The sequence below is a fragment of the Rhinatrema bivittatum genome, chromosome 2, assembly GCF_901001135.1.
Source record: "Rhinatrema bivittatum chromosome 2, aRhiBiv1.1, whole genome shotgun sequence".
NCBI classification, from domain to species: Eukaryota; Metazoa; Chordata; class Amphibia; order Gymnophiona; family Rhinatrematidae; genus Rhinatrema; species Rhinatrema bivittatum.
The window spans coordinates 299,350,909-299,377,954 of NC_042616.1; the positions used below are offsets into that span (position 1 = coordinate 299,350,909).

The window sequence follows — 27,046 nt, forward strand, 5'->3', positions numbered from 1 at the left end:
GGGATCCCTATGTGAGAGCCCTATAACTCTGATATGCGTCTTGTTAAGCAGATTGCCACTAGAAAAACCACCTCAAGAGAGAGGACACCAAGACCTATCTTACTGGCACAGAGGCCCAATTAAGGCTTTCAAGCCTAAGTAAATGTAACAAATGTTCCACTGAGGGGCTAAGGGCTTGAGTGGTGGAACAATCTGCTTCACCCCTTTCATAAATCATAACATATCCAAGTGAGCTGCTACCTCTAATACAGGGAGTTGGCTGCCAGACCTTTAGTTAGATCCAGCTAAAGGAAGTCTAGGTACTCCTATCCTCCGAGGGGGGGGGGGGGAGGGTGATATCCTGATTCTTGCAAATTACTCAAACAGGCGCCAAATTCTGGTGCATGCTTGTGAATTTGAGGGCTTTTGCCTTCAGCATATTTGAGATTATGGGTAAAGAGTACTCCTTGCTGCATAAGCATGCCTTATTAAAGGCCAACCCGTAATAGAGAACACGCCTGGATCTTCCATAGAAGAGGTCTCTGGCGAAGGAGCCCTTGGCCTTTGGGCAGGTGCCATGGAGGACCCACCAGCAATCTGATCAGATCCGCATACTGTGGCCTTCTTGGCCAGTCTGGGGCCAAGAGTATCACCATGGACAGATGGTTTTCTAGCCTCTTTATCGTTCTGCTTTCAGTGGCCATGGGAGAAAGTCACATGAAAGACTGTCATGAGACTAAGGGCATAGTAGAGCATCTATGCCACTGGATCCTGACTTCTTTCTGAGGCTGAAGAATCTGCCTACCTTAGCATTCATTCTGGTCATCATTAGGTCCATAGCCGGGACGCCCCAGCAATCCACAATCAGAAGAAAGGCTTCTGGACTCGGCTCCCATTCTAAGGAAATTGGCCTGGTGATTGTCCTTCCCTGCTATATGGGCGGCTAATAACAAAAGCAAGTTCTCTTCTGCCTTGTTGTTCTGGCACCAAATTCAACAGGAAAAAAAATAAAAAAAGTGCCACCTTGTTAAGACCCATGGCCTTCTTCTATACAACCAATGTCTGAATGAAGGAATCATGTGGTCACGAAGCCAGCAAACACCCCAGAAACGAAGGAGTTAAAATGCAAAACAGAAATCATGCCTTTGTTGACAACACATAAAGAAAGGTACACCATCAACTTCTACAGAAAGCAGCAACAGTCAGAGGTATCAACTTACTGTTATCAAAAGGTGAAAGAGAAGATAAATCGCCCCATGGCTGTTGATGCTATGCATTCTCTTCACATTTCATCAACAAAACTATAAAACTTGAAGCAAGCTAGGTAATACACATTTTGGAAAGGGTTGAGTCCATTTACAGAGTACTGTACTAGCTGAGCAAGTTCTGGGCTGTAATTTGATATGAGAAAATGAGACATTATTAAAACACAGGAAAAGTGAGGCCTGTGAGCTAGGCTACAAGCACTAATACAGAGCAGCAATTCAGACCAGCAGCAAACACTGCTGAACTAAGTGTGATCACAAAGGGTCGATGCAATACAGTGCGCTCAGCCGAGCGTACTGTAAAACCCGCAGTTGGACGCGGGTTGTATAGGCGCTACCTAATTCCCTTATGCAATAAGGGGATTAGTGCCTCCATAATGCGGAGTGAAACTAATAGCGCTCATCACATTCAAATGCATGTGAATGAGCCTATTAGCTATTCACTCCGAATGCAAAAACAAAATGCACGTCTAAGACACACATTTTTGTGCTCAGAAATTAATACCTGCCCGGCGTTAATTGCTGAGCCCTCCTAATAGTAGTACAGAAAAGCAGAAAAAACTGCTTTTCTGCACAGCCTCCTACTTAATATTATTTTGATATTAAGTAGCAGGAACAAATCTTTAAAAAAATAAAAATAATAAAAAAAAGTTTTAAAAAAAATGCCGGCGATCAGGTGCAGGAAACAGACACTCAGTTGACAAGTGTCTGTTTCCTGAACCCCGTTTAGGAACACCGATGCCGATAAATTTGGCGTCTGTTTTCCTAACCGGCAGATGCTCATCGGCTCCCGTTATCAAGCCCTAGCGCCTCCTTGATAATGCGACCCCTAATTTAAATATTGCATGGTGCCTCCAGGAGGGGTGCCTGGGGATACGTTAGGAAAGCGGGCGCTGACTGTTCAGCGCCCGCTTTCACCATGTATTTATTGCATCGGCCCCAAAGGGTTTTCTTAGGACACCTTCAGAAGTTGTAAATCTTTGCATTCCAAATCATTGCTTGAATGAGTCATGCTCGGCCTGTCTGTAGCAGAAAGGAAATTTGTGTACTTGCTAATAAGGTTTCCGGGAGTTCTACCTGAATAGCTCTACCCCAGAGGGGATTCTGCATTTTGTTTGGTCACGTAGACATTGCTGCCTTTAAAAATAAACTCAACCTTCTTCTCACCTAATAACCCAGTTCCACCTCAGACATCTGCACTAACATTTCTGACTCTGAAAGGCAAGACATGTCTACCTCACAATAATGCTTTGCAAGGATCCACATCTTCTAAATCTGATTCTGAGTGTTGCAGGTGCTTATCCTTCTACACCAACTGTTTCCCATTTACTGGCTCTCGCAGTCATTTCTGACACTTTAGAGGAAAAGGAAATGATTTACCGGTAGCTTACTGGCATGTTCTGCTATGACGAACAATGACTGTGGAGGCCTGTTGCTAATTCTGGTGATTCCTTGGAGGCCTCTGCTGCTTTCTTGGGGGAAGGAAGGAACGGTATGTTCAAGTATTCCACCTCAACCTAGCTCCTGGAGACAGAGGAAAACTAAGGCAAAAGTGAGCAAGTCTCACAGCACTGCAGCAGAGAACATCACCAGGGATCCCAGACCATTTTTAACTTCAAATTTCTTCTAAAGTGCCATTTTCTTCTGCCTACTGTGGAGAATACGGTGTACTAAAACTGATTCGATACAGAAATGACCTGAAACAAATGTCAGGAGGAGGGTGCTATAAATCTGTACCACTTTAACATTCACAGCAGGAATTATCTTGGCAGACGTTTAACAAAGCTTGTGACAATATTTACCACAAATGACTGGAGTCATTGTCTTGCCCATAAGAACTTGCCATGGGTCCATCAAGCCCAGCATCTTATTTCCAACAGAGGCCAAACCAGGCCACAAGAACCTGGCAATTACCCAAACACTAAGAAGATCCCATGCTACTGATGCAATTAATAGCAGTAGCTATTCCCTAAGTAAACTTGATTAATAGCAGTTAATGGGCTTTTCCAAGAAGTTATCCAAACCTTTTTTAAACTCAGGTACACTAACTGCAGTAACTACATCCTCTGGCAATAAATTCCAGAGCTTAATGTTGTGTTGAGTGAAAAAGAATTTTCTCCAATTAGTCTTAAATGTGCTACTTGCTAACTTCATGGAGTGTCCCCTAGTCCTTCTATGATCCCAACTAAACAATGTAAAATAAACAGAGCAATCCGTGACTAGTTGGCATCAATTGTACCTCAGATAGGGTGGCATGGCAAGCAAGCCTCCTGAGTGATTTTCACAGCTCCTGAAATGACCACTAACTCAATTGCCAGACAACATTTTACAGCTTTGACGAAATACTGCAAAACACATGGGGCCAGATTTTCAAAAGCATTTACTCGAGCAAAATTGGTTTTTGCTCGAGTAAATACACTTTACTCAAGTAAGTGGGCTTTTCAAAATTGCTACAATATATGCCATTGAATTGTCCATAGGATTTACTCAAGTAAGTGCACTTTACTCGAGTAAATAGCTTTTGAAAATTGCTACGATAGTATGTCACATTTACATGCGTAACTCCTTTGAAAATGACCCCCATGATGAGGCGGGGGGAAACATAGGTTTCTTTTTGTACTTTCAAAAGCAGAATTTGGTAAAGTATCCCTAACTGACAACTTTTGTATAAGTGCAGTAGTGCAATTTAACTGAAAAAATAACTTCAGAGAAAGGAAAGGCAAATCTGCTCCCCCTAGCAAAAGCCACAAGAGCTCTTGCAGTGCACGGTCCAGGAGCGCTCACTCAGCTGCTCACTCTGTAGTGTGAGGGCAGGGGGGAGGGAAGGAGTATCGTGGACCATATTATTAACCCCATTGACCGAAAGGGTCGTTCCTCCTTAGGCGTGTCCTCCTGGCTTGAGATGACAGGGTGGGGAAGGTATCAGCTGGTGGTGGTGAAGGAGGGGGCCATGACGATAGTGCTCGTCCCACCACCTATAGTTTGACTGCCAGCTGTCACTAGTATCTCTTACCAGCTGAGCAGCACTTATAAAATTTTAGGGTCTGAAAAAGACAAGAGGTGCTCAGTGTCTGAACTTAGAACAGACCATACAGTTTCCCCAAGACACTTATATATTAAAAAAAAAAAAAAAAGTATTCAACAATATATTTTTCTACAAAGAAATGAAAAAGCAATCTATTGCATCCCAGGTAATTCCAGTTTATTTCACCCTTTATCATTTCTTAAAGCTAGTCACTATTTTAACTCAGTGGCAGGAGACAGGAATGCACATGTAGCCAAGAGTGCTTAAGTGTTTATGTGGTCTCCCCACTGCTTAGTAACAAAATGTTTAGGAAACTGCCAGCCTCCAAACACAGGAAGCACGAGGGGCGTGACTGGAGCTTGCTATTCCACTACTGTACATCCTGTGCGTCCTTCACATTCACTCTCTCCTCTCGCAAACTGTTGAATTAACCAGCAAAAAGCAGGAAGTCAGAGTTAAAAACCTACCCATGGGGAGCTGTGCACCTCAATGATAAATCGCTAAAAGCCATACAGGTTTTGGCTAGGGGTCCTCAGAGAATCCTCCATCCACTCTGGTTTTTGAGATATGTACAATGTATACACATGAGCTAGGTTTGCATGCAATGCTCTCTCATATGCATATTCATTGTGGACAGCCCAAAAACAAGAACCGGTCAAGGGGATCCCGAAGAATCAAACTGAGGCCCACTGGGTTAAAGCCACCTCGCTGGCAATGTCCGAGGAATATCCCTAAGGGTGCAGCAATAGACATGTGGCAACTCCAAGCATATTTATCCCTTGCCTCACACCCCACCATCTGTGAAAAGCAAAAACCAAGCCTGCAGGTCTTTATTGGTCTGCCAAGGAGGGGCTTGATGCTTTAAGCATTTTCCCCGTACACAGAAAATAAAGACAACTCCCTTAACATGTCTGGCCCCATGAAGACCTATTTTCAAAACAATTCTGCAAGGTGGAATGGGAGAAGCCCTCTGCAAAACTGCAGACCGCTCTGTGATGAATGTAAAGGAGGGATGGGCAAACTAAGGCCCGTGGGACAAATCCGGCCCATCCACATCTTTCTTCCAGCCCGTTTATGTCCGGAAAAACCGTATTATGCGTGGCACACCGACCTAACCTACCCTCCCGAGTGCCAGATGTCATCATCATCAAAGGCCCGAATCGCCCCCGATGATGTGCTGAAAAGCATGACATCAGCCATCAGACAGGTCATGAGAGCATCGAGGACGTGGAGAGGGGAGACAATGCAATTGCAATTGATGCCTTTTCTGTGTAAGCCTGTCGGAGGTAGAAGGAGCTTCCTCCTGCTTAACAGCTGTCTCCTCATGCTCAGCAGCTACTACTTGCAGAAGTGGTGGCCATACTTTCAGCCTGCTGCCGCTGCGGACTTCTTCCCTCCCATCTGGGCCCTGAAGGTAAGCTGAAGTGCTGCCGAGAGGGGGTGGAATTGCACAGGGAAAAGTTCTTGTGGCCTGGGGTCTGCTTTCTCTCCAGTCTTGGGGTTAGGGTGGTGGTGAGGGGCAGCCTGCAACTAGCTGCACGCCATTCTGTGGAGAATTTGCTGGTGCAAATACTTAAGGGTAATGGGGGAGAGACGGACCCAGCATGGTAATCTTCAGACTGGATCAAGAAAGGAAGCATATATATTATTTTTTTAATAGGTCCAATCTGGGGACTAATCTAGTGGTGGAGGGGGAAAGAGATAGTAGGATCATGGGAGTGTATGTGTGTGTGTGTGTGAGAGTGACATGTGTGCGAGTGTGTGCGAGTGAGGTGTGTGCGAGTGTGAGGAGTGTGGTGGGGTAGACAGACCCAGAAAGTGTATCCTCAGGCCAGATCAGACTAGGGAGAATTATTTTTAACCCGATCGGAGAGGAGGAAAGAGAGAGTAACACTGTGGCACAAGAGGGAAGAAATGGGGGTGGGGAGGCAAGCGAGGAAGAGAGAGGGTAGTGAAAAAAAAAAAAAACAAAAAAAAACAAAGATGTAAGAGAATACCTGTAAGCTGTGTGTATTTATTTTTAGAGTTTCTTCCCTCTCGAGGAGCAACTGAGGGGACTTCCCCCAGCTCGAGCAGCTCCGAGGGGACCCCCTTCCTAGTCCTTGCTGCAGATAAGAACTTTTAATGTGGACCCAGCACAAAAACCGTTTGCCTGCCCCTGGTGTAAAAGGAGTCTGAATGCATAGGTTTGGACCCAAAACTGGCCTGTGGAACAGTTTTATGTGTAACGACTGGGAGAAGGACCACCAGGAAAACTTCACTTGGCACTTCTAAAATGAAAAGCTCTAATGATTTTAACTATTCATATTTATTGTACGAGTGGTGGGGAGATGATATTAAAGAAAATAAATAAAAGTGTGACGTGTCCCCCAGATTCTGTGCAGGCTTTACTACTGGTCCATGGGGCCAACAGAAAAGTTATCCATCAATGAGGATGTACGTGAGCTTCAAGACCACAGTTTCAGAATCTCATGCACATCGCCTTGGAATAACTCTTCTGTCAGCCCAATGAAAGGTGCGGCGCCCTGCACAGACAGGGTCCTGCGCCGATCCTGGTTGGGGACCCTCTGTAAACCATTTTGAAATGCACTGAAAATCGGGATGGTCAAATAAACAATACCACTGCATGCATGGAAATGTAGTTCTATTCTCCAGAGGGAAATCAGAACTACAATTCCCTGCATTCAGTGGGGCACGAGCAGGACCAGATTAGTGTCTTCGGCTGGACCAGGGTGAGCCGGCAACACTAGGACCTCAGAATGATTTGGGCCATAACTTTTTCATGCAGCACGAACAAAAAAAAGAAACAAAACCAAAGCAAAACCTGAGAACCACTGCACCCTGTGAATGACACAAAAATAAACCAACTTATTTAATCCAATGAAGGAAAGGAACAACAACAAAAAAAAAAAGAATTAGAGTTGTGATTCTGCCGCCACTTTTCCTGATCTCTGGCATAACTCACACAATCTCCTATTAGGATAATGATTCACGGCACGCAATCCTGTCCAGGCACTCATAACAGTTTCCTTAGGTGCTGGGCACATCTTAAAGATTAGCCTGCCTGCCTCCCTTCCTCAATGCTTTATCTTTTGTACCTTTAAGATGCACAGAACCCCTGGACGGATTCTTCCAAGAGGATTAACATTTCACTTTCCACCCTAGCTTGAAGCGTGGGCCCACTTGAAGTTGTTATGCTGAGGCGCTCAGAGAGGCAGCAGGCAAAGCCAGAGTTTTATTTTCCTGGGAATCCAAGCGTGCACCACGGGAGAAAATACTTCACATAAAGCCTCCCTTTTTTTTTCTGTAAGGAATCTATTACACTATCTGGGGGGGGGGGGGGGGGGGGGGGAGTGAAAGTCTCCAATCCAGGCCAAGAACAGTTGTTCTGGACTTAAAAAAAAATGTCCAACTCCTAATAGCCCTTGTCTGATAATCTCACCACAAAACTGTGCGACTCATGCCCAGCCCCGAGAGAGCCACAGCTCCTCGCACCAGCACCCTGGGCATTCAGTTCACATTAGGATCTGCTCCGATAGGCCACAGACCCCTTTCTACGGACTATCCCTTCCCAAATGTCTCTAAGTGGCAGAATCAACAACAGGCAATAGGGCAGCACTCTGCTAGCCAGCCTGGTGCCAGGAAAAAAAAAACATAGGGCTCTCTGCAGGCTGCGCTACCTTTCACTGGGCTAGCTAACCTAAGAATAAGTCAAGAGAGGTTACGGATGCAAGAGCGCTCCAGACCACACAGCTCCCGCCTTAAGATCACAATGCCGTCCTAGCAGCTGAGGATCTACATTAAAACAAGATCAGAGTCCTTTAAAAGAGCAATTTGTAACTAATTCTGGATTTTTAGCCACTGTAATTAGTGGCTCAGTGCATAGGGTATTATCTATCGTGTAGTACTAACATTATACCACATCTTCTACAGGGAAAACCTCTCCACCCACCCACCTCCGCCCTCTCCCCACCCCCCTGCCCAATAAAACAAAAAAGGTCAGAAGTACCCCCTGTATGCCTGAAGAGCAAGTCTCTCCTTAACCTTTACCAAATGAGCTTAAAACCAAAAACAGCACAGTCGCACCTTGAGAAAAAGATGACATTTCACAATAACATGGGGACTCGAGACCATCGTTCCGGCAGCTGTCCGCTTCTCTCTCCCCCCCCCCCCCCTTAAATAATACAACAGGACAAATATCTGGCAATAACAAGAGGCCGCAGTTTATTAAACCTAACCCGAGCCGCAATCTTAACATAAATCCAAATAACAACCCCTCCTCCACCTCCTCCGCCGCGTGCCAATCTTCACTTGCCACCGCGGCCCGATGGCAAGCTAGCATTTTACCCCCCCCCCCCCCCCCCACTTACCCCACCACATCACCAGCGAGGGTAAGCTTGCGGCCTGAGCATCGGCCCCCCCCCCCCCCTTGCTCTTTAGGCCTTCCCGTGTAGCAGCCCCAAGCTACACGAGCATTCCTCCCCCCCCCCCCTCCACCATGTCCTTCACAATTACAAACAATACAATACAACATATGGCTCGGGTTTTCCGCCACAACTGCGACATGCACAAAATACACTCACAACTTGAACACAAACAATCTTACGGGAGGGCGGGAGGGAAGCAAAAAACCCACCGCTTGCTCCGCTGCCGAATTCCCAACTGCCCCTTCTCCCCCTGACCTTCCCCGTCTAACTACCCTAACAACCAATGGCCGTGCCGCCTTTGAATTCTGCGGCACGGCCATTGGCTCCCCCTCACCGCCCCTTCCCCCCGCCTCGCTGCCTACCCGACGCTCAAGCCCACGTTACTTACGGCGATCCGGGACAAGCCCGGATCGCCTCCCTAAATATCACATTCTGGACCTCTTTTTCTACACAGTACAAAGCTTAAGAAATGTGACCAGCTACAGTGATTTGTGCACCTGGTATGTTCCTACCTACACAGATGTCCCTATACACTGTTCATCCATGATAAATTATGTAACCCGCTGCTGGGCGTCACAAAATTTAAAAAAAAAAAAAAAGTATGTTTTTGTTTTTTTTTTGCTGTGCTGCTTATTTCTGCTATATTATTCCTGTGATTCATCCCATTAAGTGATTGCTTTTGTACTATCGTATTAATGACTGCTGGTAACTTCAGAAGCAATAAAAGTTCCTGCTTTTCTGAAGATACCTTCTGAGTGAGGCTAATATTTACTTCATCCCCAGGGAAAAGTAAGGGAAGGATTGTTGCTCTTCTGATGCAGTCAAATGATCAGATAGGGACGGGAGGAATTGGTACATTCCCCTGCCCCTCAAGAGAAAATACAGCCCTTGCCTATGGCCAAAGTCCACTACACCATCTGTTTGACCATTTTTTTTTTTTTTTTTAATATTCTCTAACACAGAGAGACTGGTATCAGGCACTTAATATTTCCTCTTCCTCTATTGCAGTTCCAATATGCTAATCAAGTTCTCAAACACCCTAAACCATCCAAGTCACTCTTAAGGCAAGATGTCACCAGTACTCACATCTCTTCACGTAGTTTTTCTCAGCATATTCTTTAACAATAAGGACACTGGGGTCCACAGGGTCCCCTGAAGTGCCAGGGGGCACTACCGAGGAGCCTGGAGATGATACACTGATTTCCACGCCAGCAAGGTGAATCCAACAGACCCAACAGTGACCACGGTTCAAGTCTCACAGCGAGGCATCCCAATGTTAATCCGCAGAGAGAACCCCCTAGAAGTCACCCCCACTCTGAGCAGAGCCTTATATCACAGCGGGGTGGCACGCCCCTCCCCCCCCCAAGAGGTCCACTTCACATCTCCACTTAAAGAGGTGGCAAGAAGCCATGCTACACCGTCTCTAATGGAGAAACGTTGCACATAACCAAAACGTGGAGGGTTCAGTGACAAAATTCGTAAGAGTAGATAAAGGGCAAATTTTTAGTGGCTAGGACCTGGGCCACAATGGCATCGGGAAGACTCCACCACTGTTCCAAAGAACCAGCTTAGCAACAAGCCCAGGGATAAAAAAAAGCCCCATCCACGTGCTGTCTCTGTCTTTACTTATTTAATTTATATTCTGCCTTTCAGATACTTCACAGTGTATTGCAACCCAAAATTTTACAGAACACGCCGCCATCAACACAGGCTGTAATAGTGTGTCTGGAAAGCAACAAGGATATAAGTATGCCAGCAAATTTAAATTATTTGCCATTTATTAAGATCTAATAGAAAAATCAAACCACCTAACTGAAACTTTGGCGCCTTACCTACCTACTAATATACACCCACGCAACTCATTTACAGGTGAAAGGAAGGAACAGCAACAAACAAAATAGAGAAAACAGCCACCGCTACCTAGCAAGGCCGCAGCATCCAGGATAACTGCTTCGTACTGTGACGTATTTGTACAAAATTCCTTTTCTTTTCTTTTTCAACTTTTCAAAATCATGATGAGTAGGAGCAGTCCACGAAAGTGGCTCGCACCTATTTTCACGACGGACACATTAGAGTAGGCATCACCAGCGCTGTTGAGCAAAAAGATAAAACACACCCCCGTGACTGAGGAACAGAATCATAAGCTGATCAGCAGAAAGCAAGGGATTTATTTATTTATTTTTTCAAGACAAGTATCCAGTCATAAAAGTAAAGTGCCCTAACTGGATGCTAAGAGCTATTAAAGTGTGACCAAACCCTGATTATCTATAATTGCTTTTAAAACCAGCTGACTTCATTCTCCCTACCAATATGCTAAAAATAAAAACAGATAATAGTTTTGCTGATGCCAGGTGTACTGTGCTCCTGTTTCAGGAAGATATTATCAATGCCACGGGTTAGGGGGGAAAGATTAAAAATTAATATGCAGTTAAATAGCTAAAATACATGCGCTCTCTCTCCAACCTGAGGATGTCATCCCGCATTTCCACTATGACTATTTAAAGAACCACAAGAGGTGGCTTTCACTGGCATACCAGGCTGCTGCTGCTGCTGCTGCTATTGTTCAGTTTCCAGCGACATCCAAAGACGGCATATTCTGCGTCCACAGAGAATCAGGACCGTGGCACACATAGCAACAAGCGATCCCACCCAAACATGCCGAGGAAGCTCAGATGAGAATGACAGCGGCTTTAGCAGAAAGGGGGGGGGGGGGAAGGGAAAACGGAACAGTCTGGGAATTCCAGCGGCCACTGGCCCGGCACACAATGAGGAATCAGTGTCTGGGACTGGGAAGGCTTTGTGGTGAGGCAGCGAGGAGGGACGACCTCACCTTGCCACCGGCAGTGGGGTGTTGCCATGGGAAACCAGGCCTTTAAGACTCAAAAGCAGAGGCTCCAAAATAGAAAAAAAAAAGAAAGAAAGATCTCCTTTATTTTATAACTATCTATTAAACCTTTCAATATCAATCATGCAACACTGAATCCAAGCTCGTGGGCTGCAAAGTTCAGGATACTGAGGCTTTATATTCTTCTAATGGTTTCACACACATACACAGCCTCTAATGTTTCACCTCTGTTTCATTTGTTTTTCTGGTGATTTCATTGAAAGGGGGTGTGTGTATGTCAAGAGGGAGGCTAGTGAAAGTCTCCAAATGGGAGGAGAAACACCGCTGAATAAGAACCTAAGAAAAAAGTGCAACACAATTAACCTTTCACTTCCCAGACAGTCCCTCTTTATCTTCCTTAGATATTATTCTGCTCATCTACTCAAATGCAAATGGATGTCTCAAGAGCGCACAAAAGCTACTGAGAAAGGGCTGAAAAGAAACTGCGAGATGTGTTGAGGATGGAATTAAGAGAGAAAAAAAAAAAGGATAACATACACATACAGTCTGATGGTTTACTATTAAAATGGGCATGACAGGGCTGGCTCTGTGGTTCAGGCCTCAGGTTTGAGTCTGCAGTGCGATGGGGCCAGCAGGGTTCAATTGTGCTACAGAAGCAACATACCCCTAACCAGAGGAAGGGAAGATGCCTTGTGGGCTACAACTGTGGCAGCCCCTGATGGCCATAAAATGTCACTAAGGCATGCTGCCTCGAGTAAGGATGTCCAAAACAAGGCAGGTCTGGTTTTTTTTTTTTAAGTTACAAACTTGCCACCGGACTCATATAAAAGTGTCTCAAAATTTCTGTCAATATCTATTCCTTTTTTAAAAGGATGCCGCAGCAGAGACAATAAAATATCTTCCATCAGTAAAGTCATCTTCTAGTCAGGTTCAAATCACATGGAAGATATAGATAGATGTAGGAAGTGCAAAATTCAGAATCTTCTATCAGTCGGTCTCAGGGCATGAATGTTTAGAATCAAGAATAAAGATTTTCATTGTTACCTTTTTATTGAGTTATGTCAACTGTGTGATATTTTGAGCTGTGTATTATAATTGCTGTTTTTGTTATTATTTGTGTTATGTGGGGGGAGGGGGGGTTGTTTGTTTTATGTACATGTATATTATGGAATACAAACAATTTTAAATGCAGGGATCCTGACAACTCCCTACTAGAATTTAGACCAGACTGTCCCATTGGCATGGGGTGGAGAACAGAACAATAGTGTAGGTGTTTGGTTTCCCCATGTGGAGGAGATTAATTGGAACATAAAGCCAGGCCACCATCTTAGGATGTAGATTCATATTTTCTTTTCCAGAAGCAGCAAACCTGGGCTGGTCTCTGATTTTTCTGTTGGTTGAGTTGATGCCTCCATGGAGCCATTTAGTTGGCTGGGAGTTTCTTTCCACCCTCTTAATCCATTTTAGATTTTTACATTTGGATACTTACATTTTGGGTACCCATTAACTAAGCGCTCAACTACGTTAATTACTTTGCTGCTCTAACATCAAATGGGAGAAGTTCCCTTCATGAAAAGTTACCTGAGATCATCAAGCTCAGAGGAGAAGGATGATTTTCAGCCATACAGAGGAGGAGGAGGAGATGAGGGGATGAAAGGAGCTGTAATGGACACCCCCCCCCCCCCCCCGACGGACCCAAAATCATCTACTGGAGCTTTGGAGAAGAGTGTCACTGAAGTATCATCCTGGTACTGAAGGGAAGGAAGAAGAGAATGACTGGTACCATTCAGGGTGAGGAAACTGAAGAGTTCGGAGGAGAAAACAACATGGAGAGATGCATTTCATATTTAATACTTCACCAACACTGGGAGGGAAGTAATAACTTGCCCTAAGCCAGTGGGTTGGGAGAAACATTTGATCATTTAAATTAATTGGCTTTACCATCTAAACATTCAATAAGACCCTCAGGAGGCACAAATTTATTTCAAAAGCACTTGTACCATCTGAAAGTGGATTGAGCAGCTGTAAAGATTTTTCCAGCATCTTACAACTTATCAGTAAAAGCATTGCTGGAAAACACCAAAGCATCCAGTGTGTTTCACTGTTTAATGCCTAATGCTCATCTGTGCTGTTATCATCACTGCAGTATGCAAATACTTCACACTGGGATTTAAGGATTGCAATGTGAAGGGCCTTGAAAGTAGTAATACTTCCCTGCCTCAGGGAAACCCTGAAATGACATCTTTTAATTCAACGTGCTTAGGGGTATTTGTTCCCCTCCCCCAGCTGAAGGGCAGTTTACACTGGTATGAGGGCTCAAAGAAGTCTCAGATCAGCAGAAAATATTTTTTTTTTTGCAGTTGCCTACAAGGAAGACATTTCATCACTTGCGCTTGTTCAAGAGATCATTTTCAGCTATATCACCAGGTCGATGGAATGTTACCAGAATTTCTGAGAGCTGAGAGTGGTCTGTTGAAATTTCGTAAAGCCTAGCTTCTGTCAACTAGTAATAGGGTTGCTGTATAATACTGTATTTATTGGCAATTCTGTTAAACAGGTATGAGTAAGATGCACTGATCATGACTATTGCTGTACTGAGTGCTGTTTTGTGAAATTGATGGGGTTTTTTTTTATTTTATTGTACATTGCTCTGGGCGATTTTCATCTGTAAAGAACGCGTTAACGCCATAACACATGCGATAATAGCAGTAGTGCACGGCGCAAATGCAAATTTTGGGAAGGGGCAGGATTAGGGAGGAGTTTGGGCAGGATTTATAAAAATGAGGGGCAATATCGCATGGTTTTAACACCGGAAATAACTACACCTTTTTTCTTGGCGTCAAACTGAGAAAGAATGAGAGCGAGAGAGAGAGTGCACCTCCAGGGAGGCCTTCACAGTATGCAACTATTTATATCTCTATAGGAGGGGCAGCTAATAGCTCGAGGTGATGTGTTGCTGGGGGTTTAGGGCCAGTTTTTCATGCATAGTGAAATATACGAACAGTACAGTACACCTCGGTGAACATTTGACATCATTTGGCATGAGGAAAGTCTTACAAAGATGAAATTTTGTACTATGCTTTCTCGCCCTGGCTTGATGGTACCCTGTTTTAGAGTCCATCAAGCTAGGGCGAGAGAACATAGTAGAAATGTCATCTTTGTAAGACTTTCCTCACTCCAAATGACGTGAAATCTTCACCGAGGTGTACTGTGCTGTTCGTACGTCTCACTGTGCATGAAAAACTGGCCCCTAAACTCTAAACCCCCACCAGCACCTCACCTCGAGCTATTAGCTGCCCCTCCCATAGAGATATAAATAGTTGCATACTGTGAAGGTCTCTCCAGAGGCGCTCGCGCTCTCTCTCTCTCTCTCTCTCTGCGAAATAGGAAGTATCAAGTTTACTGCGCCATGCGATACTACCTATGCGAAGCGCTATGTTACCACGTGGTGCACCGGGAGTTAGACCTGCAATACTACAGCATTTTGATGAATCTAGGGGAAAGATAGATAGATAAGCAAACGTTCAGGAAGTCTACCACTCAAAACTGTTATTTGGAATAAGGCCTCTGGTATCACTATTTGGATACAACCAGCTAAATAATAAATGGCTCCAGTTCCCAAATTGCCCTCAAATACTTCTGTAGGCTGCCTCATTCTTTAACACAAGACAGATGCAGGGGTTATTGGCTGCTGGAGGGAGAATAATCTCCAGGGCCTACTAGTGGGAGAATATCCTTTTACTTACAAGCAGACAGCGGCAAGCATTTCCAGCAACATAAAGTCTATTTACAATCAATATAGTCTGTCAGAATTTAACAGATATTCCTCAGTTCTTCCTAACTCCTCAGCAGAGCAGTTGCTTGAAAATATGGTGGTTCCAAGGGCAAGGGCTCATTCTGGCACCCCCTTCCCCTTCCCTCGCAGACTGATTCTCTCTCCCTCTCCCTGCTTCAATTTAGATCAGGTGCTTCCCACTCTAAAGCCAGAGAGATCGCCTTCCCCAGGCGGAGGCAGCTCACCGCTTCCAAATCTTATTGAATTAGGAGTCGGAGGAGCTTGGATACTCTGCCGGCTTTACAGTGGACCAAAGTCAACTTTATTAAATCAACAGGATGCCTCGCGGTGGAGGAGCCCCCCCTCCCCCCAGACTCCTTGGTCAATTCTTCCCAACCTGAAAGATTCCAGTTCTGTCCTGGGAAAGAACTCGGGCCTTCTGCTTTTACCTCTCCTCCACTGTGGAGGAGACATGGAAAGTTTTCACGGGGGGGGGGGGGGGGGGGGGGGGGGGTCTACATCTCTCTCTCTCTCTACTGGCAGAAACCACTTACTGCACACCTAGCATGAGGAATAAGAACGTACCGCTATGTGCTAAAGAATGTTTTTGTTTTTTTTTTTTAACTCTTCAGTAAGGTACGTGACTTTCATGACTAACCATGAATTTAGTGCAGGTTGACTTAGTTGCTCTTTGACACAGAAGCAACTCACCACTACTCCTACCCTAACTGTGCTGCAGTATTCAGTCCATTGCTCTTCAGGTGTAGCTCTTCTACACAAGAGAATTTATTACAGCGAAGCACAGGAAGGATCTAAAGCTACAATTCTTAAGTCAGAACAAACTGTTTTCTAGAAGCAGCTCTTTAGGATTATGGTCCAAGAGTTTTTCTGAAAAGCGTGGATTGCATGCTATTGTGTCCAGAAAATCCTCCTGGGGGCTGAGAGAAGCGAGAACCAGAATTACTGACCACAGTAATGTGTTACATTCACTAAGTACAAGGAAATGTTCTCCTACAAAAGAACAAATATTCATCACGTTACAAGGTTTCAGGGAGAGAAGAGCGCGCAACCACTAGCAATCACCAGGAATATAGTTAAAGATTATCATCTCCCCTCTCAGCAGCCAAGGAAGTTAATTAATTAAAGCATAGCCAGTAAACATTCTTTTTATGCGATTCCTCTGCTTCAGTGCAAGGCAATAGACTCCTTTGTCATGTCCTAATTCTGTACTCGGTAACTTTCATGGCAATACTGTCAATAACCGAGAAGACACAAAAGCGAAACCATCCTACAACACATGCTACTATACGCCCATTTGTAAAATAAAGGCATTGTTGAAACTTCCCCTTACTCCAATATTCCCATCACTGTGGACTGGATTAAGCTGCAACACTGCTTAACTGTTCAGAATTTACAAGGTGTTCAAACATGGTCAAGATTTATGAACAGATTTAAACAAATTCATAGAATCTACATTTTCATAATCAAGCTATGGAATCTTGCCAGAGGACATGGTCAAGGCGACTAGCATAGCAAGGTTTAAAAGAGGTTTGGACAGGTTTTCCGATGGAAAGAAATCAGTAGAACTAGGGGTCATGAAAAGAAACTCCAGGGGGAGATGACTCAGAACTAATGGCAGGAAATATGTCTTCATGGACAGGGTGGTGGATGCTTGGAATGCACTTCTGGAGGAGGTGGTGAAAACAAAAAGAGTCAAAAAATTCAAAGGGGCATGGGATAAACACTATGGATCCCTAAAGTCTAGAAGATAGAAATGACGAAAAAGGTGTATGGGGGTAACTTGCTGGAGCTGCAGTTACTACCCTTAACAGAAGGTATGGGGATTACTACTCTTAACAAATAAGCCTTGATGCAACTGCAACACTGCTCTCTGCTTCAATAGCAGGGGGAAAAAGGGAATCGGATTCAGACAACGAACGAGGGCCCCGACTTTTACAGTCGGCAGAACTGATAAACATGGGGATAATCTGCACGGAGCAGCAGTTACTACCTTTAACATAAGGCATGGGTTAAAGGTTGGTTCCCTTAATGGAATTGAAACTTCACTCTCCACACTTTGACGGTGGGGATTGGGGGAGTGGGATGGAAAGAGATATTGGATTCAGGAGACCATCAACACAGGCCCTGAATTTTACATTCTGGGGTACTGATACACAGACATAAGGGAAAAGGCACAGGACTGCTGCTATGACCAAGTCCATAAGCAAAGCACAGCAAGCAGCACTGTCTGAAATTTCAAGAAGGCTCAATCCCAGTAAAAGAGAAACATGGGGGTAACCTGCACAGCACAGCCTATCATAAGAAGCTTGCTGGGCATTTTGGTCCTTTTCTGCCATCATTACTATGTTTTGTATATATAAGTTCCTGGAGGAAAAGTCTATAACATATTACAAGCCAGACAGAGTAGAGAAAGCTATTGCTATTCCTAGGAGTGAGTAATAGGAAATAGATCTACTTTATGGGATCTGCCAGGTACTTGTGACCTGGATTGGCCACTGCAGGAGACAGCATGCTGGGCTGGATGGAACTTGGTGTGACCCAGTATCAGTGACCTCAACAATTTATTTATTTTTTTTAATAGAACAGGACACATACTTGTTACTTACAAAAAAAAAAGGTAACGTACATGGCATAATGAAATGGGACAGAGAAACAGAGTTTTTAACATCTGTGTTATGGATTCACATCTAACGTTAGCAACCAAACTGAAAAAAACTGTTAGCATTTCATGGTGGTTTGATAACTTATGAAAAATGTACTAGTTTGTGGTTGCATTCCTACTCCCAGAGGACAAACATACACCTCACTAAAACCATCAATACCATAATTAGCAGTTTCAGGAGAAAGACCAAAGGCTGACAAGGCAAGAGACTGGCGCTCCCTTTCCAGATGACGCTGTGGTCCCTCCGGGGCATGGTTAAGACTTCTGGGTGAAGTGTGAGGAAGCTTGTATTGCCAACAGACCAGTAACAGAGAAATCACGCACACTACCTGTTTCCATCACAGCAGAAGAAATACAGGTGGACTGCTGGTTTTCTAAAACTATTACATCTGGTAGTTTGCTCATTTGTTGTTTCTCTTGAGGCAGTGTCTCCATATGGGTTTGTTTTGCACATCAGAAAAAGAAAATAATTGGCAAAACAATAATACTGTTATTCAAGCTACACAGCTTTTACTGTGAAAATCTAAATCAGTATTCACAACTGCATGTAGAAAACTTTCTGGAAAGACGCTAGTCCCATCCATGCTCCCAACACGAGTCATGTTTCCCTAACATGTTACAGTAACATTCCAAAAAAAAAAAAGTCTGCATTAGTCCTCCTTTAAAATGAACAGAAAGGAGGAGTCTGCCTATAGCTTCAGAAAGGAAAAGTGAGCCTGCAAGGTAGCACAGGATGCTAGCAGGAAACAAGTGAGGTATAATGACAGCAAAAGTCATAGTACCCACCTTCTCACAACTTCGTGCTGAATTTGACAGCTAATTTGAAATCTAACAATATAAGAATTGCCATATTGGGTCAGATTGAGGGTCCATCAAGCCCAACAGTGGCTGATCCAGATCACAAGTACCTGGCAAGATCCTAAACAGTAAATAGATCCCATGCTGCTATTGCACAGTGATAAGTAGTGGCTATTCCCTAAGTCTACTTGATTAATAACGCTGTCTCAACCACATCCTCCAGTAATGAATTCTAGAGCTTAACTCTGCACTGAGTGAAAAAGAATTTTCTCTGATTTGTTTTACATGTCCTACTTTCTAACTTCATGGAGTGCCCCTAGTCTTTGTATTTTTTGAAAGAGTAAATAACCAAATTACATTTACCTGCTCTATTCCACTCATGGTTTTATAGACCTCTATCATATTGTCCCTCAGACATCTCTTTTCCAAGCTGAACAGCCCTTACCTCTTTAGCCTTTCCATCTTCTATCATTTTGGTTGCCCTTCTCTGTACCTTTCCAATTCAACTATATCTTTTTTTTTGAGATGCGGCAACCAAAATTGCACACAGTACTCAAGGTGTGGTCTCACCATGGCGTGATACAAAGATATTATGACATTCTCTGCTTTATTCTCCATTCCTTTCCTAATAATGCCTAACATTCTGTTTGCTTTTTTAACCACCACCGCATACTGAGCCAAGGATTTCAAAGTATTGTCCACAATGATACCCAGACCTTTTTTCTGGGTGGTAACTCCTAATATGGAACCTAATATCGTGTAACTACAGTTTGGGTTACTTTTCCCCCATATGCATCACGTTGCACTTGTCCACATTCAATTTCATCTGCCGTTTGGAGGCCCAGTCTCTATTTGTAGCACTTAGGATCATCATTAACTCAAGGAACAAACAGGACAACATACCTCAGTCAGGTACATTGGTCTCTGTTCACCCCAGTGTTAGCAACAATAAGAATGTGAACAACCCAACTGTAAAAATAGATTTCTCAGATGGATAATAATATAATAAAACATTTTGTACTTCCAGACCATCTTTTTAACTCAAGGCAGTCTCCAAAGAGCTTACAATCTACCTGAGACAATGGGAAATAAAGTGACTTCCCCAAGATCAAAGCAGCGTCAGAGGGAGAAGCCGGATCTGCTCTCTGCTTTCCCAGGTTTGTAACCCCTTGCATTATTCATCTTTAATTGAGTAATTAGACTTGGGCGGAGGGGGGGGAACGAATAGAAGTTTTCTGCCAAAGCCAGTTTATTTTTAGGCTCTTACATATGTATAATGGCCTTTCTGAACCTGAAAGAACAAACTGGGAAAAAAAAAAAAAAAAAAAGATGACGTACATTTGCCCTCTGAAATGAGTTACTTAAGAATAACAATTGATCTGTAAGTATGTGAAGAGGTTTAGATAAATGCACTCTAAAATGATTATTATTGCCAGGGCAAGAAACCTCAAGTCCAACTGCATTAGGGAAAGGGACTCATGGGAAGGGAAGGACCTAGCTCCACACTGGGCACACCCAGGCCACAGTTTTAGCTGCACACACCAGACAGAGGGGATGACTTACAATCACAGCAGGAATAAATTGCTCAGACTTGCCAATGACCCACACAGAAATTCCCTTAAAACTCTTCCATTCTGCTTTTCAGCCAAATTGTCTCCTTCATTTTCTACCAGAAACACGTGTGCAATTCCTTCAGTTCCTAATTTCAACAGTACAAGATTAACGACATGCAGAAATTCTTAGGCAGCAGCAGGACACAACTGTTTAATAACATCCAAGTTTATAAAAGGTAACCCCCTTACAAATCCCCTATTAGGTTAAAGAATGTGCTTCTCAGACTGTGGGTCGGAACCCTAAATGGGGGTCAGAAACCTTCAGCTGGGGTCAGAAGTGCCTCAAATGGCGGCGTTGTTGCTCAGTAGCCCACAGCAGCATTTAGCAGCGGAAGTCTGAACCCACTTACAGGACCTGCAGTGCCCTTGCATGAGTTTCTGTGGTACCAGGAAGGCCTGCACTAGGGCTGGAAGCTTGAGCATAGATGCGGGACCTGAAAGGCCCAGTCCAGGGGTGGCCAACTCTGATCCTCGAGAGCAAACAAGCCAGGTTTTCAGATTCTCCACAATGAGTATGCATGGAGATAGATCTGCATGCACTGCCTCCATTGTATACAGATCTAGCGCTTGCATATTTGTTGTGGAGATCCTGAAAACCTGGCCTGTTTGTGGCTCTTGAGGATCAGAGTTGGCCACCCCTGACTCATCTCTTTCTACCAACTGCAGGCTCAGATCTTACCATGTGGGCAGCAAGGCCCGAAAACGCTCAATAAGTGATGGCGCTCGGGAGACTTATGAGAAATGAGTCAAAGTACCCACAGAGTGAACATCCTATTGCTCAGTCGCGTCAGGGAGCACAAATCGTAACCAGTCACTGCAGCCCTGGACATTAACACCTCTAAAATTTAGAGGCGGTGCAGTTTAGCGGCACGGAGAAGCTTGCACATCTGCTGCCTGTCAGTATGGAAAGATAGGGGACTTTGGGGACATTCATCCCCACAACTTCCTTTAAAAAAACAGCTGCTATCTCAGGGCCATCAACATGCATTTGCATGTTGCGGGCGCTATTAGGTTCGGGGGGGTTGGACGCGCTATTACCCCTTACTGAATAAGGGGCAAAGCTAGCGTGTCCAAAACGCGCATCCAAATGCCAGCTAACAGTGCGCTCCATCGGAGCACACTGTACTGTATCGGCCCATTAATGAGAGCCCAGGAGCTGGCGTTAAGGCATGCTGTGCTCAAGGGCTCAACCAAAAAAACCTGCTTTTTGTGGTTCCTCCTAAAAGTATAGTCTCGATACAAAGTAGGAACCACCACAGAAAGCAGCATCATGCAAAAAATAAAAAGTCTTGTAAAAAAAAAATTCTGGTAGCCCAATATACACTGTCCAGGCCGTGTATATTGTGCTGGTAGCAGGAGAAAACAGATACCCGTATTGAATGTCTGTTTTCCTAACCCGCACTGACAGCCACGTCTCCTGGGCACAGATACCGAGGAGGTGGCTAGGGACGCACAATTTCCCCAGCACCTCTTTTTTAATGCCACAACTCATTAGCCTACTGCATCGCGCGCCCAGGAGAGGTTGATGGGCTCGCGTTAGGAAAACGCACACTCAATCACGCGCGCCCTTTTTTCATGCAACGATATTGCATGGGCATGAATGTAAATGCTGCTGAGAGAGGCAAACTCAAGGACCCTTACTTAGCCAACCAAGGCAAGGAACTTTCCAACCCTGCAGGCCATCTTTATTTTTATTGTAACTTCCCACTCCCCACCCCCACTAGAATACAATATCTCCTTCAGAATCCCTTTCCAGAGATATAATGAACCAGTGAAATAAACGAAATCTTCAGGGCAGCAGCTGGTGGGGCAAAGAGCAGGACTGTCATCCTCCCATCCACCACTCCAACCGTCCTCTGCACCTTTTCTTCCCTCCCTAACCCCTGCAATCGTCCTTCCCCACACCGACACACAAGCCCCTGCTCCTTCAGAATCTCAGAACTCTGCATTTCCAAGCCAGAATTATGGGCTACTCACAAGTTTGACAACTATTAGAAAGTCTCATAACTGTATTCTTAACACCTGCTTTTAAATCATTAAATATTCCAGAGGCAAGCAATTTATGATACCACGTGGCAATGTCAGGTATAAAGGCTCTATTAAAATACCAGGAGTAGTGTTAACAGCGTCAGAGCCAGATTTAAGATTATGGCACCCATAGGAAGAGGACCAGAGGTGAGGGAGTTTTGCCAGTGGAAGTCAGAAAACAATGGGGTGGGGGGGAGGAGCTGTCCTAGTTTTGGGGCACTTTTGGAAGCACAGACTATTATTAGCAAAAAAAAAAAAGTCTTCAAACAAAAGCCCCCAAAAGTTAAAGCCTATCCAGAAGCACTAGTAAGTACCAGGCTATACATACGGTAGGTGCTAGGCAGAAAAAGCTTCCTCTCCGGTTGTAACCACTGCAAAGGGCCTTTGGGCAACTTGATTTAGAAAGTGAAGCATTTATCAAATGTAACATACAGCAACTAACACAAATATAAGCAGCATGCTTATATTTGTGTTAGTCCTTGCTAGTCCTGAAAACTTGTCAAGAAATCAAATTAGCCCAATAAAAAAGGTAGGATGTTATATTTTGTTTGTTGACCTTTATTTCCATATTGGAGAATTACAACGGGAACAACAGCCAACGAAATAAACTACAAATAAAGTAAGAGAAGGACCACTCTGTACCCAGTTCTTGATTCTAATACATTTAATTACTTTTTCCAAGCCTTACCACCCAAAGCATGCTGCAATAAAAAGTGCAAAGCGCAAACACAAACAAATGTCAGAAGAACCCTCATAACGAACAAACGCTACAAAACTCCAGCACAGGGTTTCAAAGGAAGCCCCCCTGGGGTGCTTGGCATTCAAGCAGCAGGATCCAAATATTTCACTTTCCCTCCCTGCTGGCTCTAGCGATTTCTCACTTGATTTGATTCAGAAGGCTCATTCCCTTTTTAACTCCCAAATGGGTTTTATTTCTATTCATGATAACTCATTTTTTGAATCATGCAGCTCCAATTTTATTAGGAAAATAAAAAAAGCCATCTGAATAGAGGGATGAAAATGGCTCAGCCTGTTCCTGATGACCTGGAGCCATCTGGTAACCCTACGGAGCAGTAAATTAATCTCTCAAATAGGAGTATGAAGGGTTGTTATGCATTTCAATGCATTACTCATCACTGCACAACAAATCATACATTGCACTCACAATATTTTACCCGTTTTTAAAACTCTACTTCCCAGGATCCTCTCCACCGAGGACAAACCTCTTTCACAACCCGTTTTGGTTTGATTTTTTTTACACCTACAGGCGTGGGAAATGATTTCTCATCACCTCTGTGTGACAAGAAGTTTAAAGGGGGGAGGGGACATGCAACAAAACACTTTCCTGTACATCCTCTGTTCCCCAGCACAAAATAACCCACAAAAAAAGAGGGCAGGCCTTCCGCATTCAACCAATCAGAAGGAAACACAAGGATGTTTAATGCGTCACCATCGCCACCTAAACCGGGAGAGTCATTTAAAAAGCGATTGTAATATCGGCTAAATAAAGCATGGGAAATAAAACTACAGGTAGCATACCACAGACGAAGAAATGAATACTACTACCAATAAAAAGGACAACTTACCGAAGACCAGCAGCCGATGTCCTTGACTGCACTGAAGCTTCCTCTCCCTCCCCGGGTTCTGGTTCCTGCCCGAAAAGTGCAGAGGATACTTCCCCCCTCCCCGGTGATCAACAATGGCCGGGGATTCCCTCGCTTTCTTGCCGCAGGGCTATTCGTATCCAGAGCCGGCAGACAGGGGGCTGGAGATCGGGCCGGTGGGGGCGGGGAGGGGAGGCTTGGCTTGCTTCACTCTCTCTCTGGGTGACCCGGAGCTTCCTCTCCCCTCCCCTGCGATCACATCACAGGCTGCACGGGGCACAGCCGCTAGCACAAAACAATAATAATGATAAAATAAAATAAATAAATAAATAAAAGAACTGGTCCTCTCTCTTCAAAAATCTGCATATGAACACAAAAAAATAACAAAACAAAACAAAAAAAACCAGCTTGGCTATATAAAACTAGTCGCCGTCAATTCATCCCAAAACGGAGCACGAAGATCAAGCAGGAGAAAGATCAGTTTGAGTTGGTTAGGAAGAATAGTAGGGAACAATCAATAACAGATTTGATACATTTTGTGATGGTTTCCAAGCTCCCTTTTTAAATTTCTTCTTCGTGCTGCCTAAGATCCGTCAATCACGCAAGAGCAGCTATTAAAAAAATATAAAGCTATACTCTCAGCCAAGGCTTAGAGCTGGGTAGGAACCAGCTAGGGCTGTGACTTGTGGAGAAGCTGGGGAAGGGGATATTTGTAAACTACGCTCCTCCTCTCTCTTTGCTGCCGCTGCTGCTAAAAGCCAGTTGCAGGGGCGGGGCGAGTCCTACTCCCTTTAAGTTGTTGCGTCTAGTCTTAGGTGCCCCCTAGCGGAGGCTCCGAAATAAAACCTAATGACCTTTCTGGGACATTAGTTCTGACATTAAGAGCCACGCTTCTAATATGCCTGACCCTAAACTAAAAACAACAACAACAAAAAAAAATCTGTCTGTAAGTAGGACCTCGGAATAGTCTGCTTGCTGTGTCCACCATGCACATTCGGGAGTCAGAAAGATGGGAGGGAGGGAGAATTTGTGGGGCACAGGAGGCTTCAGGGTTTTATTGCATGCCTAAGGTAGGACCGCCCCTATGCTCATGGTCTGATAGGCAGGGACATCTTACTCCCCTGTACAAACCTAATATGCCTGCCTGCTGCCAACCAAAAAAAAAGCAGGGGAGGCGTGGGCCACCCTTACGTGTATAGTGAGAAAGAACGGGGGAATGGTAGGGAAGAAAAGCACCTTGCCCACTGCCCACTAGCTGGCAAACACCTCCAACCTGCCAGAGGACACTGCACAGAAATGTGCTGCTCTAATATGGGTGCACACCATTGCTTTATACAGGACCCCGCAATCTGGGAGACTTAGCCCAACCACTTTGTCCTTCATGGTTAGCCACGCCACCCTCGAGGTTAGCCATGCCAGAAGTTAACCGGTCAGGTGGTCCCTTGCTCATGCAGGACCCCTAGTCACTGCACGCCTAAATAGGAAAAGGTGGGAGTGAAGTTTAAACACAAACGCAAGAACAGTGCTCTCAGAAAACAAAAATTGGGAGTGAGACGCCTCAACCCATAATGGGTCAAGTCTTCCTCCTGTCCACAAATAGGACAGGAGGAGGATGCCCAGTGAACTGGGATAAAAGCCTGTCAAGGGCCATAGTGCCATGAACCAACCTCCAACTGTGGTCCCCGATGTACCTGGGAGTTGGTTCTGAGTTCAATGACTCTCAGAGAGGATCTTCCTCACCTCTCAACTCTTCCCACCACAGGTACTGGGCTGGGAGGCAAGGGCGAGCAATGTGGGCCACCAACAGGTTTGTCGGCCTGCCCCCCTCCCCCTCCCCCCCATCCACCCAGCAGGAAAGAGAAGGAACATAGGCAGTGGGATCCAAACCCATGCTGATCTGAAGCACCAGCAGCACTCGGATGGGGACGGTAACTTTCAAACCAGCGTGCGGGCACAAGTGCGCGCGTCTGTCCGCCCACATCCAGGGATGCAGCTATTTTACACATAGCCTGGACGCGCGTACACGTGCGCTCAACTTTAAATGGACAAGCACATTTGCGTGCAAATCCCGCTTCTGCCGCGTAAATGGGGAAATTTTACAAGGGACGTACACCAACGCCATTGCTAGTTTTCCCAGTTTGTTCCCAGTTCTCCCAGTTAAGGGATAGGACTTCCAAACACCCCTAGTTTAATAGCCTCCCTTCCCCCCTGTTAGCCATGACTTTTAAAACCCTGCTAACTAGCCTAGATATTTTTTGTTTTATGATTTACTTGTCATCCATAGCAGTAGCAAAGTTACACGGCAGGGGACCCTGGCACTCGCCTGTGCGCGTATTTACGCAGACATCACTTGGCCAGGCCCTGACCAGACCACGCCCACTCCCCCACCCCTTTTTGAAATCTTTTTACTTGTGTCCGCAGCGGCATGTATGCCTGTACCTGAGTGGCTCTTAAAATCTTCTCGGTGTGCATCAGCCTGACTTGTGCATGTTTCTCCTAATTGATGCGCGCCAGGCTTTTAAAAATTCACCGGTAAGTGCATACCCGATCAAATGTACACAAAAAGCGATTTGTGAAAACATAGTGCTGGAGAGTTTGTGGATATAGTGCATGAAAATGTGTATGGGGGATCTACATAGTGTTTAAAAACTTTGGTAAAGAAAGACCAGTAAAGACCAGCTCTAGGAGTCAATCTAAGAAATTTATTGTAAAGAAAGGCGTGGTTTCTTTAGGAGCAGTGAGCGTTACAATCAAGCGGTGCAAGCTCAGACTCTACTCATTGTTCTAATGTCTGTGCACAGCGTTATAAGGGTTTACCTTCGGCCAATCAGCAAGTGTCTGCATATACCCGCCCCTTATCCCTTGACCAATTAGTAAATTTTCACACATGTACCTGCCTTGTTACTAGGGGTTTTAACACTGTTCCTCGTGTAGCTTGTGACATGCGCGGAAGCTGAATCCATTCCTTTGTCTATTTTTAAGTTTCGTTTTCACGTTCTGGTAT

General features: G+C 44.7%; 1 long non-coding RNA gene across 1 annotated transcript in view; it reads right to left on the reverse strand.

Moving 5' to 3' along the window:
- Positions 1–24,771, reverse strand: part of LOC115084598 — a 131,541-nt gene extending 106,770 nt beyond the window's left edge. Inside the window, exon 1 of the long non-coding RNA XR_003854602.1 lies at positions 24,025–24,771. This is a non-coding gene — a long non-coding RNA (uncharacterized LOC115084598). The remainder of the gene's footprint in view (positions 1–24,024) is intronic.
- Between the last annotated feature and the right edge of the window lie 2,275 nt (positions 24,772–27,046).